This window comes from Chionomys nivalis, chromosome 16 (genome assembly GCF_950005125.1).
Source record: "Chionomys nivalis chromosome 16, mChiNiv1.1, whole genome shotgun sequence".
Lineage (NCBI taxonomy): Eukaryota > Metazoa > Chordata > Mammalia > Rodentia > Cricetidae > Chionomys > Chionomys nivalis.
The window spans coordinates 33535283-33549916 of record NC_080101.1 but is presented as its reverse complement, the minus strand read 5'-3'; positions in this window follow the sequence as shown (position 1 = coordinate 33549916).

Genomic DNA, 14634 nt, shown 5'->3' with positions numbered 1-14634 from the left:
TCAAGAAGGCAGAAAGCAGAGAGAGTGAACTGGGAATTATGCATGAATTTTAAACCCCAAAGCCTGCCCCTCAGTGACATACTTTCTCCAAGGAGGCCACAGCACCTAGATAATCTACACAAACAGCACCACCAACTGAGGACTAAACATTCAAACATCTGAGCCTGTGGGGACATTGTCATTCAAACCACTGCAGAAGTCTTTTGGGCTTCCATTTAATATTATTTGTCTTCTATTTCTATAGAGAATGTCACTGGGATTTTTATTGTGATTGCAAAACATCTGTAGACTGTGTTTCAAATAAATAATAAATTCATTAAATCTGTAGATTGTGTTTCATAGGATGGCTACATTCATAATATTGTTTCTTCCTACCCAGGAGCATAAGAGAACTTCCTATCTTCTAGTGACTACCTCGATTCTTTTTCAGTCTTAATTTTTTTTAAAGGTTTTAATTGTAGAGTTCTTTCATATCTTTGTTAGGTTTACTAAAAAGTAATGTTTTTAGGCTATGTGAAAATAATTGTTTTCCTAAATTTTAAAATTTGGATCCTGCTACTTTGCTGAAGATGTCTATCATCTCTAAAAGCTCTTTGCTTGTTTGTTTGTTTGGCGTCTTCTAGGTCTGTTATGTGTAAAGTCTTATTATCTGAAAATGACATGTTTGACTTGTTTTTCTACTATATCCCTTGTATTTTTCTTTTTTGTTTCTTTAACCAAAATGTCCAGTACTATAGTAAAAAAGATGAGAGAAAATGAATACCCTTGTCTTTTTCCTAATTTCAGTGAAAATGATTTTTTAAAAAAAAAACTAAATTTTTTTATTTTGCCCTCACCTCCTCATTTTTTCATTGATTTTTATCGAGCTCTACATTTTTCTTTGCTCCTCTCTCTGCCTCTCCCTTCTCCTGTTGAGATGGCTGCTGACCTTGAGTCTCAGCTCTTTGTTTTCTTTGTCCTCCTGTTTTCCATCCTCTCCAGACTTTCTTCAGGAACAGCCTCTGAAAATTGTGGTCTGTAGTCACTCACATGTTCTTCCCCATTAGTCCATCTTCCTCTCCAATACCCTGCCTGCTCATCTGCCTGCACATCTGCCTGCACAGGAGACTTGGAAGCTGCGGTGGATACTGAGAAGGTCTCTGCAGGTTGTGTGGTGGTGAATCTCACCTGTGCTAGGGCAGATTTTGCTGGGTTCACTCCTCAGGAGCAGTCTGTGATCTCTTTCCCACATCCTCACTATTTTGGTACTTCTGCTGGTAAGTACAAGAACAGCCCTGGGAAATGCCGTGTCTGTCATTGTTACCATCGACTGTGTATTTACTGCCTTGAACTAGAACCCAATCAGGATCTGTAATATTTGCTACTTCTTCATGCCTTTCTTCCTTCAACATCATCGAACTCCAAGTCTTTCCATCTTCTGTCCTGTGAAGAGAGCTCCTGAGGTTAGTCTCTTACTTGGTGTCATTCCTGTTGAGGAAAACATATCCATTTCTTTTAGTTAAGCCACTTTACTACTCCCATAGCCTTCCTTTCCAGGACATTTTCATCCCTGCCAGCATGTACCATGAATATAAAACTGCCTGAACTCCCTATCCTGTTTCTTATGGTGCTAGGTTTGGTGCTTGCAGCACTGGGCTCTGGGAGAAGAGACTACTGGGTTGGTGATTCACTGATCATGGGTTGAAAAGATGCAACTTGAGCCTTCTGGGTCTTTGCTTCCTGTTCATGGCTGTAGGGATGGTGGCTGCAGCTCCTCCAAAGGTGTAATGGTAACCAGTCTGGCCATAGCAATGAAGCTGCTGGTATTGTCTTGGGTCCCTCTAGGGTCTGCTTTTACTGATCAAACTTTCTATTTTGTTTCCATATTTTTTAGTTAACAGTTTGAGCACTATACTGAATAAGGACAAAGAGAATGGGCACCTGTAGACAAAGTTTCTGTCCTGCCCAGTCTCATAGTTGCTCAGTCCCAAAGAAATACACATAGGCTTATATTAATTATAAACTGTTTGGCCTACTGCTGAGGCTTATTACTAACTAGCTCTTACAACTTAAATTAACCCATAATTCTTATCTATGTTTAGCCACGTGACTTAGTACCTTTTCTCTGTAAGGTATTCTCATCTTGCTTCCTCTGTGTCTGGCCTTTCCTCTTCCCAGAATTCTCCTAGTCTGGTCACCCCACATATACTTCCTGGCTGACTACTGGTCAAGCAGTGTTTTATTGAACCAATACTAGTGACAAATTTTTACAGGGTATAAGAGCATTCTCCCGCAGAAGGCACCCTAGGCTTGTACCGATTTTTGAGAAAATGCTTCTAGTCTTACCTCTTTGAGTACAATGGTTCTTAGTGGCTTGCCATATATATCTTTTATGAAGTGCATTGTACTTGTCTTAGCTTCTTCAAGGATTTCATTATGAAGAATTGTTGCAATTTTTCAAATGCCTTTTCTATATCTGTGGACATGATTATGTGGTTTCCTTAAGTCTGTTCATGCACTGTATTAGATTTATTGATTTGTGGTACTTTGATAGAAGTGCCGTGTTACATAGTATGGTTATGATGATTTCCCCTTTCCAAACTCAGATGTTAAGGAATTGGTGGCCAGCTGACAGAATTTTGAAAGTTTATTAGAAAATGAGCAGTCTAGCTTCACAAAGAGATTAACCCACTGATGAAATCACAGCTGAAAAGGTTATTAGGAGTGAGAGGTACGAGTAGGCTTAAGTGTGAAAATGGAGGGATGATGTTGAAGCATGTATCTTGTCTTCAGACCATTCTTTCTTTATTTCTGCTGAATAAAGAAATACCATGAAGTAAGAATTTTGCTCTACTATCTGCTCGTTGCCATGATATTATATCTCACCACACACAGAACTAGTAGGAAAGGAACCTAGAGATCGTGGACTCAAAGCTAGGAACCTGAGCTCAGATCAGTCTTTCCTCCCTGAAATTGCTTTCTAAGGTATTTTTCATAGCAACAGAAAAACCCACATAGAGTGTGAGCTGAACAGATAGAAGTGAGGGAACTCAGATCTTCCTAAAACAAGGACATAAGGCTCTCAAAGACAATGATTTGTTCCAGGAGAACTAGGAGTGAATACCATTGGACTGAGATGTAGGGAGAATAAGGAGAGGGGAGGTATAGAGACAAGGTGTCCATCTTGGGTCCTCTAACTCTGGATACTCTCCAAGTCTACATGAATTATGAATAGCCCAACAGATTTTTCTTAACTCTTTTAAATCTTAGCTCAAATCCAAACTCTTCTCTGTGGATCTTCCCATGCCAAGCAGAAGATGAGAGTGTTTCTGTGCTCAGGCTAAGCCTGGCTGCAGGAATAGATGTGGTCTTTGGTTTATATTTCATAGTCTTTCAGACAGACTTCAAATTGTCTCCTCATCAAAATTTATTGAGAAATGGAAAAGAAGTAAGGTGTCTAAATAGAACTAGGTTCCAGGGTCACAGGCAATCAATTCTATTCACTCAGAAGTGTGATAGGTCTTCTTGGAGACAGCCTATCTCAAGGTGATGTAGGAGACATTGTTTCCATGAGATAGGCATCTTGAAATATTGGGAGCAGGTTTGTGGTGGCACACACCTTTAATCCCAGCACTTGGGAAACAGAGTCAGGCAGATTTCAATGAGTTTGAGGCCAGCCTGATCTACAAAGCAAGTTCCAGGGTAGCCAGGACTGGTAAACAAGAAACCATGTCTTAAAAAAAAAAAAAAAAAGAAAAGAAAAAGAAAGGAAGAAAGAAAAATTGGGGGCCAGAAATAGGAAGTCAGACATTAGTTACCACTAGACTGTCTTTGCCAATGACCCCTTGAGATTTACTAACAGTGTGGACACAGAACCGTGTCTGGCACATTAGCTGGACATACTCAGAATTATTAAGAACTTAAAAACCACCTAGAAGAAACGATAAGAAAATACGTGACCAAACTGAGTAACTATCCCCTCCCAAATCCTCCGTTATCTATGTGCCCCACGTCACAGAAGTGAGGAGTGATAAAAGACCAAGTTGTCTAGTTCATAGTGTTTTACCACAGACAAGTAATTAATATAGAAGTTAATACCAGGAAGTATTAACTGAGTAGTGCTGTTAAGAGTTCAACAATGTGGGGTTTTTTTAGTTTGTTTGTTTTTGGGTTTTTGTTTTTTGGTTTTTTTTTTGTTTTTGTTTTTTTTTTTGAGAAACGTGGACGACATTTGCACTTTGGACTAGAAAAGCAGTAAACACTATTAGAAGAGCTCTCTGGGCTGTTGTAGGAGTAGGAGCTTGGAGCACAGTGTTGAGAGCAACATGAACTAGGGAGGGCTGGGTCAAGAGGTTTGGGGGAGGAAAATATTAGCCACTGGGATGAGAACTATTTTTGTAGTACTTTATAAATTGCTGCTTTCTGCCCATGTCCTAAGAACTTGTCTGGGGATAAATTTTAAAGTAATAGAATCAATTTTTTGGTAAAGGAGGTTTACAAACACCCAATACTTGCATGGTTATTAGTAATCATTGTGTTGTAGGTCAACAACAGAACATCATAAAACAAAACAAGTGGACCAGAAAGAAATACAACATGTGCAGTTTAGAGAGCAAAAGGATCCTACAGGCTCAATTAACACCCAATGATGGTGCTGGAAGAGACTGTTAAGGGGAGTAACACCGCCAAGGAGGAGACAACTCTGCTTTGGAATAAAGAAAAGGGTGCTCTCAGGCAAAGACCACAGAGAGCAAAGCTTCCAGCTTGTGTAGATAAAATGTCTAAGGAATCTTCTGCTCCCAGAAATGAACAACAAACTAAAGCTTCTACAAATATCGTTCAAGGGGCCAAAGGTCCCTATGTGGGTGGCAGTATCCCCCACAAAGTGCTAATTTAGAACAGAATAGATATTCTATTCCAGGTTCCGTGTGGTGCAGGCGCCACACTCCATCCCTTCTGGCTCTTAATCTCTTTCTGCTTCCTCTTCCACAGGGTTCTCCAAGCCCTGAGGTGAAGGGTTTGATGGAGACATCCTTTTTAGGGCTGTGTTCCAATGTCTCTCACTCTGCATATTGGCTCTGGGTTTCTCTGTGTGTTCTGTCTGCTGCTGGAGAAAACATCTCTGATGCTGTACGCACCGTTATAGAAGGCAGCCCTCTAAATAAACCTCCAAATAAACACAGCAATAGAAAAGTTACGGACTCATATTGTCTTGGCTATTTGACCTGCCTTGTCATATTTTCTAAGTGAACTTACTGAGGTAGAATGTCAGTGCACACTTCAGCACATGCATGCCTCATTGAAGCAAAACAAGAAACATGTTAGTTTTGAGTTTGTTTGTTTGTTTGTTTTATTCCAAGACAGAGTTTCTCTGTATAACAGTCTTGGCTGTCCTGAAACTCACTTTGTAGACCAGGTTGGCCTCAGACTCATAGAGATTTGCTTGCTTTGTCCTCCCAAGTGCTGGGATTAAAGGTGTGTGCCACCACACCCAGCCAAGACACATATTGAAATAAATTTTAACTGGAACAATTTTCTAGACATATCAGAGAACTTAATATATTTAAACCACTAAGAAGTGTGGTAGCAGCCGGGCGGTGGTGGCGCACGCCTTTAATCCCAGCACTCGGGAGGCAGAGGCAGGTGGATCTCTGTGAGTTCGAGGCTAGCCTGGTCTACAAGAGCTAGTTCCAGGACAGGCTCCAAAACCACAGAGAAACCTTGTCTCAAAAAAACAAACAAAAAAAAAAAAGTGTGGTAGCATTGGCTAAAATAACTGAAAGTTCAGAGTTAGCCCAGTTTAAGGATTAGCATTGGTAAAAGCTTCCAATTGCATTGCCATTGGTTCCCGTGGTGATTTGAATGAGAATGGTGCCCATTGGCTCATATAGGTGAATACTTGGTCCCCTGATAGTGGGACTGTTTGGGAAGGAGTAGGAGGTGTGGTCTTATTGGGGAAGTGTGTCACTAGGGTGGATCATGTCTGACAGATGTCTGATTGGTCCTTCTGTAGTCATGGCCTTCTACTCATGTGCCAATCAGGTTTTCATGACCCAGGTGAAACCCTTGTCCCTAGGAGCCACCCCTCCCCCCCCGACTTCCTGTAGCAGCTTTTGCAGGAATTAATCTCATCTCATTCTGGAACAATTTATAACTGGGCTATAGAATACACTGACCCTGTCTTACCACCAAAAACTACTTTGTTTTGAATCATAAGCCAATGTTCTTTGAAAACAGAACTCTCATGCAACTTTCAGTATTCACAGGTCTTCAGGAGTCACAAAGACTCCTGGAGCAGAGAGGAGGATGCGGTCCACATCACATAGATGCAATCACCTCCATTATCAAGGGAAAGCAAAAACAGAAGAGCTTGTCAATCATTGTTTTTAATGGTGGTTACCAATAGCTTCCCCCTTGAAAAGAAAATCTCTGTGGGAGGTCCTGTGGACCAGAATAAAGTCATTTGTGACATTATTATAGTTACATCAATACTAATCAGCTTAATAACGTGATGACAATTGTTCTTGGGGAAAACACTGACACATATACGAAACCTCCTTAATTACCCAGTGGGAGACTCTTGATGTTCTGACCGGCACTACAGACCATCCAGTTGTTTTTGCAGGGGAATTAGCACCACTGCAAGCTGTGGCTCCTTGCTTATAATTGCTACCTAAAAACACTTTTATCACCTACTCTAATCTGATTCTTCCATTTTGCTAGAAGGCTTTGCATTGTAAACAGATTTGTACCTTGTGTTTCTTTTCACTTTTTTTTTTTTTTTTTTTTTGGTATGTGGTCAGCTTAGTAGCTGGGTTTTGTCAATTTCAACCAATGTGTCTGTATCTATTAGTGATGTAAATTACTCCTTAAGTGTCTGTACCAAGCTCTTTCCTCTTGCCCACTGGTTCCATTTCCTTACTTGAGAAGGCTATTTCTTCATTTGCATAACCTCTTGCTTTTCTACATAGGGTTTTTCATTTCAGTCTAGGTTTAAAAACAAGGTCCACATATTCCTATTTACTTGTAATACTTTGTTTCTGACAACTACCTGCTATCCTCCTTTTGGTTTTCAGTAGCCAGACATAAGGACCTGATATGTGCTTATAGCAATATAGGTTCTAGAGTTTTAGACTTCTGACATAACACGAAACTTTCATTCCATTTCTCTAAAAGCTTCAACACAGCTTCTCTTAGACCTTACCCAATATCTGGCCTATAGATATAATTGGATACATAATATTATTTGGTTGCATGTGTTTGCCTATTAAAAATTTAGAAACCAAGCCAGGTGGTGGTGGCACATGCCTTTAATTCTAGCACTTGGTAGGCAGAGGCAGGCAGATCTCTGTGAGTTCGAGGCCAGCCTGGTCTACAAGAGCTAGTGCCAGGACAGGCTCCAAAGCTACACACAGAAACCTTGTCTTGAAAAACCAAAACAACAACAATTTAAAAAGCAGCCCTACTCTGTCCATAATTGCTGCTTATTTTATTGTCCTATAAGCATTTAAGTATTATACTCCTAAGACGATAGTGCATGGAAAGGAAGCTACATGGGAAGTCAGAAAGCCACTTAAACTCTATCACGCTATGAAAGTGAATCCTTTAACTTCCTCCAAATTCATTTCTTCATCTTGAAAAGGAGACTACAGGTGACCTTACACAGACAATGTAAGGCTTAATGACATCATGAGACAAGTGAAGAAACTTCTAAGGTCTTTGGTTTACTGTTATACCCAAGTGAATCTCACATGGAATTAGGAAAGTTTGCTGAAATACTTTTAGGCAAAATGTTTATATTCACGGGCAACATCATACCCACTCTTCAGACGTCTTACAGTTTGCAATGCTCTCTGCAATGTCTTAACACGCAGTAAGGAATTGGTTCCACAGCTGCTGTCGAATCGTGTAACAGCCACACAGCCGCGAGCGTTTCACAGCACCCCTCCATCTTCCAGTTACCACATTATTTACTCTCTTCTGCGATGTTTCCTGAACCTTCGGTGGGTGGGGGTTGATATAGATGCTCCATTTGTGGCTGAACACTCACAGTTGCCTATTCTCAGCCCTTGGAACAACTAGTAGTCTCTGCAATAAATAAAAACTTCTCTGACCAAGGACGACAAAAGCACATATCTATGGATATAAAAGGGAATTATCATTTTATTTCTCCTTCCATATTTCACTTTTTACTTGTTAATTCCTAACATCTTTCATGATTTTCTATTGTGAAACTGATTTTGCCACTTTCAGCATAATGGAGATTATTAAAATGAGGTTGAATCACTTAATGACTCAAACAAATGCTTGTTTTCCCTCTATTCTATAGTTTAGGAGTAGGCATGTGGTCTGGAATGAGTATCCACTCTTGTCCAAGGGGCTATTAGGAATCCTTCATCTCATCCCTCCCCTTTCTTGCAGCGAGAGCTGTACAGTACAGGTAGCAGATGGAAGCCCACATTCCAGCCTAGTTTCAGGGCATAGAGATCTAAAGCTGAGGTGAGGCTTTAGCTGTGTTTCCATAAAGAAGCCTCTCCGGTGTCACACATCCTGAAATTGAGAGTGATAATCAATGAAGAACTTCCCCAGAAACGCGGAGCTGAAGGTCTAGGAATCAGTGTGAGCTGGAGATAACGTAGGCATCTGAAAGATTTAAACCCTGGGGAAAGGGCGGCAGAGAGGGAGATGGAAAACAGAAATCCTGAAACAAAAGGGAGGATTTTTGACAGACTAGGAACTAGCTGACATGGAAGCAAATGAGAGGAAAAGCAATTACAGAAGTAAATAAAATTAGTGTAACTTTATTATCTGTGATCAAGTTGTTTGTATAATAGCAAACAGCTTGTCTTTAACAGTTTCTGACTCTCACTGAAAAGCAAAGTTAGATGCTGGACATCAGTTTTTCTTTATTATTTCTCACTATTTTAAAGAAATGCCAAAAGGGCATATACATTTCTTTGCTATTTAAATTTTACATTTTGTATAATAAATTATAGATATTAAAGTTTTTGTTAGGAGCAAAACTTGGGATTTGACAATTATTGAAATCATACTTTTGTAAACTTAAACTAGCCTGTTGTTCTTCACAGTTGCCCATGCGTTTCGACTTCTATGCTTATCTTCACTGTTAATCAACTGTGCACATGTCTACCCAGAACGAAGCTATCACACAGAAATCTGACAGGAACGCTGGTACTGGTGAGGTTCACGGGTGCCACTGCTGGCTGTTGCTTTCTACAATGACAGGAGGAGTCTTTCTTGAAGAATGTGGCTAAAAGTGTTTATGCTGATCTAACATGTTTCTTAACCACTCACATACATGTTTTCTCCATGAAAATTGTATGCCGAGGACAACAGAAACACTACAGCATCACTTCTGTACATTAATCTCCCCTCACCCTTAAAAAAATAAATACAGCTTTCTTTCAAGAATTGCTGAGACAAAACTCAAAAATCTTCCAGACAAGCAGGTTAGGTTTAGCCACGCTCATTAGAGAAGTATCACAATATTTGTATTATTATTCAGTACCCCAAGGTAACAGCAATACGTGCTTTACAAGGAAGAGAAATCATCTGACATAATGAAATCATGTTCTTCCAGAACAAACAATATAAAGCCCTAGAGATAGATAGAAAAGAACATGGTACAGGACACATCCTTTGTATACTCTGGGGAAAGCGCCATGCAGTACATAGTTATTAGAGTTAGGAAGCCAAGGAGGACATACGGTGGGTGTTTTTGCAGCTGGAATAGCGGTTGGGCTGATGTGGATGCGGGGGAGAGTCTGGAGGGCAGGGTGACATAGGGTACTGTCCTGGAGTTCTGAGAGCCTAAGGCTGATTGTTAAAGATTCCAGAGGAAGGAGTGAGGGGAGGGGTAGGATGGGGGCTTCAGAGGGGGCACAGAAGAGTGGTAAGCGGGTGCAGAGACACAGAGAGGTTAGAAGCGGAAGAGAAGTCAAAGAAGAGTGTGATAAGATCTGGGTGGCGGGGAAGGAAAGAGGTCTTGGTGGCCCCATTTACACACTCGAGGTGTGGAACTGAAAAGAGGGACCAGTGAAGAGCTTGTGCTAGTCAATGTAGGATGTAAGACTTAGATGTTCAAAAGCTACCGTTGTTCTTCAACAAGTCAGAAACTACCAAAAGAAAAACTGTTTTCTATCATACAAACTCATTGATCACAGGTAATCAAAAAGCACAAACCTCAAAGCCTAAGTAACTACATAATTGGTTCTGCTATTTTGAAACAGCCAATGGATCACCATAGTGATGGGTGATAAATTTCAAAATGGCAGTCCTTCAGAAAACAAAAATGAATGAAGAAGCTCTTTAAGGTACAGATGGAACCAACATAGAAAAATCATCTCAATTTTGAAATGCATGAAGCCCCTGCTTCCACTGTTAGGAGCCCCACAAGACCAAACTATACTATACAACTGCCTAGGTCAGTCCGTGCAAGCTTTCAAGTTGGTGGTTCAGTCTTTGTGAGCCACTATGAGCCCAAGTTAGTTGGTTCTGTGGGTTTTCTTGTGGTGTCCTTGGCTCCTTTGGCTCCCATAATCCTTCCTCTCTCTCTCTTCCAGAGGATTCCCTGAGGTCTGCCTAATGTTTGGCTGTGAGTCCCTGCATCTGTTCAAATCTTAAGTTATGTACTATTCTGTGCCCCTGACCTAGATAGAGTAACACGTCTGTACCATTTGCTGAAAGCAGAAAATACAGAAGTTGAAAGCAATTTCCCAAAGTACCATAAAGTTTAGAAGCAACCACTTACAGTTATTGGTTGATAAACTACAATGTTCATTATCTGAGCAAGTTGAAACCAGTGACTTAATCCCTTATAAAAACCCTGTTAAAACTGCTGTAAAAAAGTTCCATTTCTCCCCCATGTAATGTTATCTATATTGTTCATATTTCTCACAGGTAAACAGACACCACTCACACTTTCAGACAACAACATACAACAGACAGACTCTGTTAGCGGTAGACATACAGAGAAATAGGGACTAACAGTTTCACAAGACAGCCTTCAGACAAGCACAGATCCAGACTCAGGCAACAGAAGATGGAAGACACAGGGACCGTGAAGTAGAACATTCAAATCTAGACTCATTCTTGGTTAAATGACTTCAAGAATAAGGGGTTTTATTTCTCTTCTTACTGAGACAATGCATTGCTGGTGATGGGACTTGATCATTACTACATTACAATATATGCATTAACTTACTATTATAAAGTGATAGTATCAGCTCCTCTTAAAAGTAGTCATGGGAGGAGGGTGAATTCAAAAATACCATTGTATAAGTTACATTTGTATTGCAATTAAACAATAACTGAAACCTAGCAAAAGTGTTATTTGGGCTTTCAGTTCCAGAGGGATGGTTCACATGGAGAGGAAGGCATGGGATCAGGTGGTTGGAGCCAGAGGTGGTTGGTTACATCAACTTCACACTTCTTCAAGGAGGAAGTAGAACAAGGCTATAAAATCTAAAGTTCAACTCCTTGCTCCATCAATGCTGCACCTCCTAAAGGTTCCAGAACCTCCCCAAGCAATACTATTAAAATGAACCTATTGGGGACATTTTTCACTTACAATACAGCAGTGGGCCTGAACACTGTAGATGTATAGAAAGTGCTACTATTGTCAAAGCCTGCTGATGATTTGCTGTGTGTGATACATTACTAACTGAGCCCTGGCTCCCTCACATGCTAACCTTTCAGGAGAGCTTTGCTCTATATACATGCATGGTTTCATTTTTGTTCCATATATTGGGGAAATAGTTCACCCATTGGAGAGTCACGGGATCTGTAGCACACTGAAAGCTTGATAAGAAGACATAGGTCAATTAGAATAGTTTTAGTATTAACTACTATATCAAATAACCTGTGAATTCCCATGGCTTAAAACAGTGAGGTATAATGTATGCTATCTACTATTGATTGAGGACTATACTATTGACCATTGGCACATAGTCCTCTCTCTGGAACCTAAGCCATCAGAGCTCCCAGTTTTCTCACGTCATTGTCCCAGCCTCACGATGACCCAGGACTTGGGAATGTGAGCTGATGACTTACTGGCCAGCACTAGGAACACTGCCCCCATCCAACTAAAAGAGCTAAGAAGTTCTGTCCTACCATATCTCGGAGGTAGGCAGTAAGAAATAGCCCCAAAACAGCACTTAATACAACTAGTCTTGTACAATAATTGAACTCTAATGTCCATGGAAATATAGTTGGAACTCACTGCCATTATGACTTTAAAAACAAAGATTGATATAATTACTATTAAGAACTTTTAGGCTCTTTACTAAAAGTGCAAGACTATACATACAAAGAAATAAGAACTGGAAGGCTGATTGCTATCTAACATTTGTCTGAGGTATGTGTTATAAAATTTCCTTTAGGAGATTATATAAAAACAATTTCTTTTCACTTAAGGTCTCCAATGGAATTCCCACAACAGATAAAAATCATTTTCTAACCAGTTGATCCTTGCTTTGTTCAGATAAAAGTGCCATGGAGTAGAAATAAACAGGGTAATTTTGTAATACCCTTTTTCTATGTCATAGAGTAAGGTATACAATAAATGCCCATTTATAATGTCTTTTGCCTAGAATAGATCATAAATCCTGAAATAAAGTAAGGAAGTTAATATAGAATTTATCTAAACAGAGAAAAACAAAATATAGTCTTAAGAACAATTGCTGGAAAGGATTAGTGAGTATAACTCTTACTGCTTTAACATCTTGCTTGCCTAGCTGGCTGAACTGTATACAGTGGTACAACACAAAATGATGGTTTTCTTTCTATTATCACCCAAATACTAAGCACAAGGAGGTACTTGTTAGTGGTCATTATAGATGGAATCTCTAAGTCACTACTTCTGGGAGAAATATGAATTTTTCAATTCATGTCATTTTCTCAGTCACCTCCAAGTACTTGTTTAGTTCTGCCATTTGTATTTCCTCCACACAAACACAATCAGATTACCTAATAAACTGCTTTGAGCACATGTACTAGTCACCAAGTCTTAGTTGTTATCACTACTTCATGGTTTACAAATGACATCAGTCTGAGGATTTGTAGAGATAGTATCGCCCCTTTGGTCTGAGCATTTTAGAGTTTGAGAATTCGTTGAGGCAGAATCACCCATTTCAGTCTGAGGCAACATTAGAGAAGCCCCAACAATGCAGTAGGCTGGCCAGGTCACCATGAGAAGCCTCAGCATTGTAGTAGGCTGGCCAGGTCACCAGGAGAAGCCTCAGCAGCACAGTAGGCTGACCAGGTAACCAGGAGAAGCCTCAGGGGCACAGTGGACAGATCAGATCACCAGGGGAAGCCTCAGCAGCACAGTGGGCTGGCCAGGTCACCAGGAGAAGCCTCAGCAGTAGAGTGGGTGGGCTAGGCACCAAGAGAGGCCTCAGCAGCATGACAGGTGGTTCCGGCCTCCAGGAGAGGCCTAACCAGTGCAGAGGGCTGCAGTGACAGCAGTGGCCTCCAGAAATTATTGACCACCATAGCTTCAGCCCCAAGTACACCTGGAGAAATGACCATTGGAGCCATAGCCACACATGAACCTGGAGGAGTGACCATTTGAGCTTTAGGCCCATAGGCATCTGGACGAACAATCACCAAAGGCTCTGCCCTGCTTCTACCTGAAGGAGCATTCAATGGAGACAAAAACCCCAACTACACCAATTAAAGGAAAGGGGATACCCCTGAAAGACAGGCCCCACCTGTTTCAATTGGAAGAGGAGATGAGTAGACAACAGAATATGAATATACTCAACAACATAAAGAGCAATACAGCACCACCAGAAACTAGTGGTTATACAACAGCAGGACCTGAACATCCCAACACAGACGAAACAGAAGAGAACGACATTAAAATAAGGTTATGAAGATGACTGTGGCCCTTAAAGAGGAAATGAAAAACTGCTTTAAAGAAGTAGAGGAAAAAAACAAATAAAAAATTGAAAGAAATCAACAAATGCTTTAAAGAAAACCAAGAAAAAGCAATCAAACAAGTGAAAGAAATGGTTCAAAATTTGAAAACTGAAATAGAGGTAATAAAGAAAACACAAACCGAGGGAAACCTAAAAATAGAAAATCTGGGTAAGTGATCAGGAACTACAGAAGCAAGCATAATCAACAGACTATAAGAGATGGAAATGAGAATCTCAGGCATTGAAGATACAATAGAGGAAATAGATTCATTGGTCAAAGAAAATGTTAAATTCAACAAATTTTTAATCCAAGATATCCAAGAAATCTGGGACACCATGAAAAGTCCAAACCTAAGAATAATAGGAATTGAAGAAGGGGAAGAAGTTCAGCTCAAGGACACAGAAAATATATTCAGCAAAATCACAGAAGAAAACTTTCCCAACCTAAAGAGGGACATGCCTATGAAAATACAAGAAGCTTACAGAACACCAAACAGACTGGACCTTAAAATATTTCCTTTCCATATAATAATCAAAACACTAAGCATACAGAATAAAGAAAAAATATTAAGAGTTGCAAGGAAAAAGGCTAAGTAACATATAAAGTCAGACCTATCAGAATTACACCTGTCTTCTCAATGGAAACAATGCAAGCCAGAAAGTCCTGGTCAAGCATTATGAAGACAATAAGAGACCATGGATGGCAGGCAAG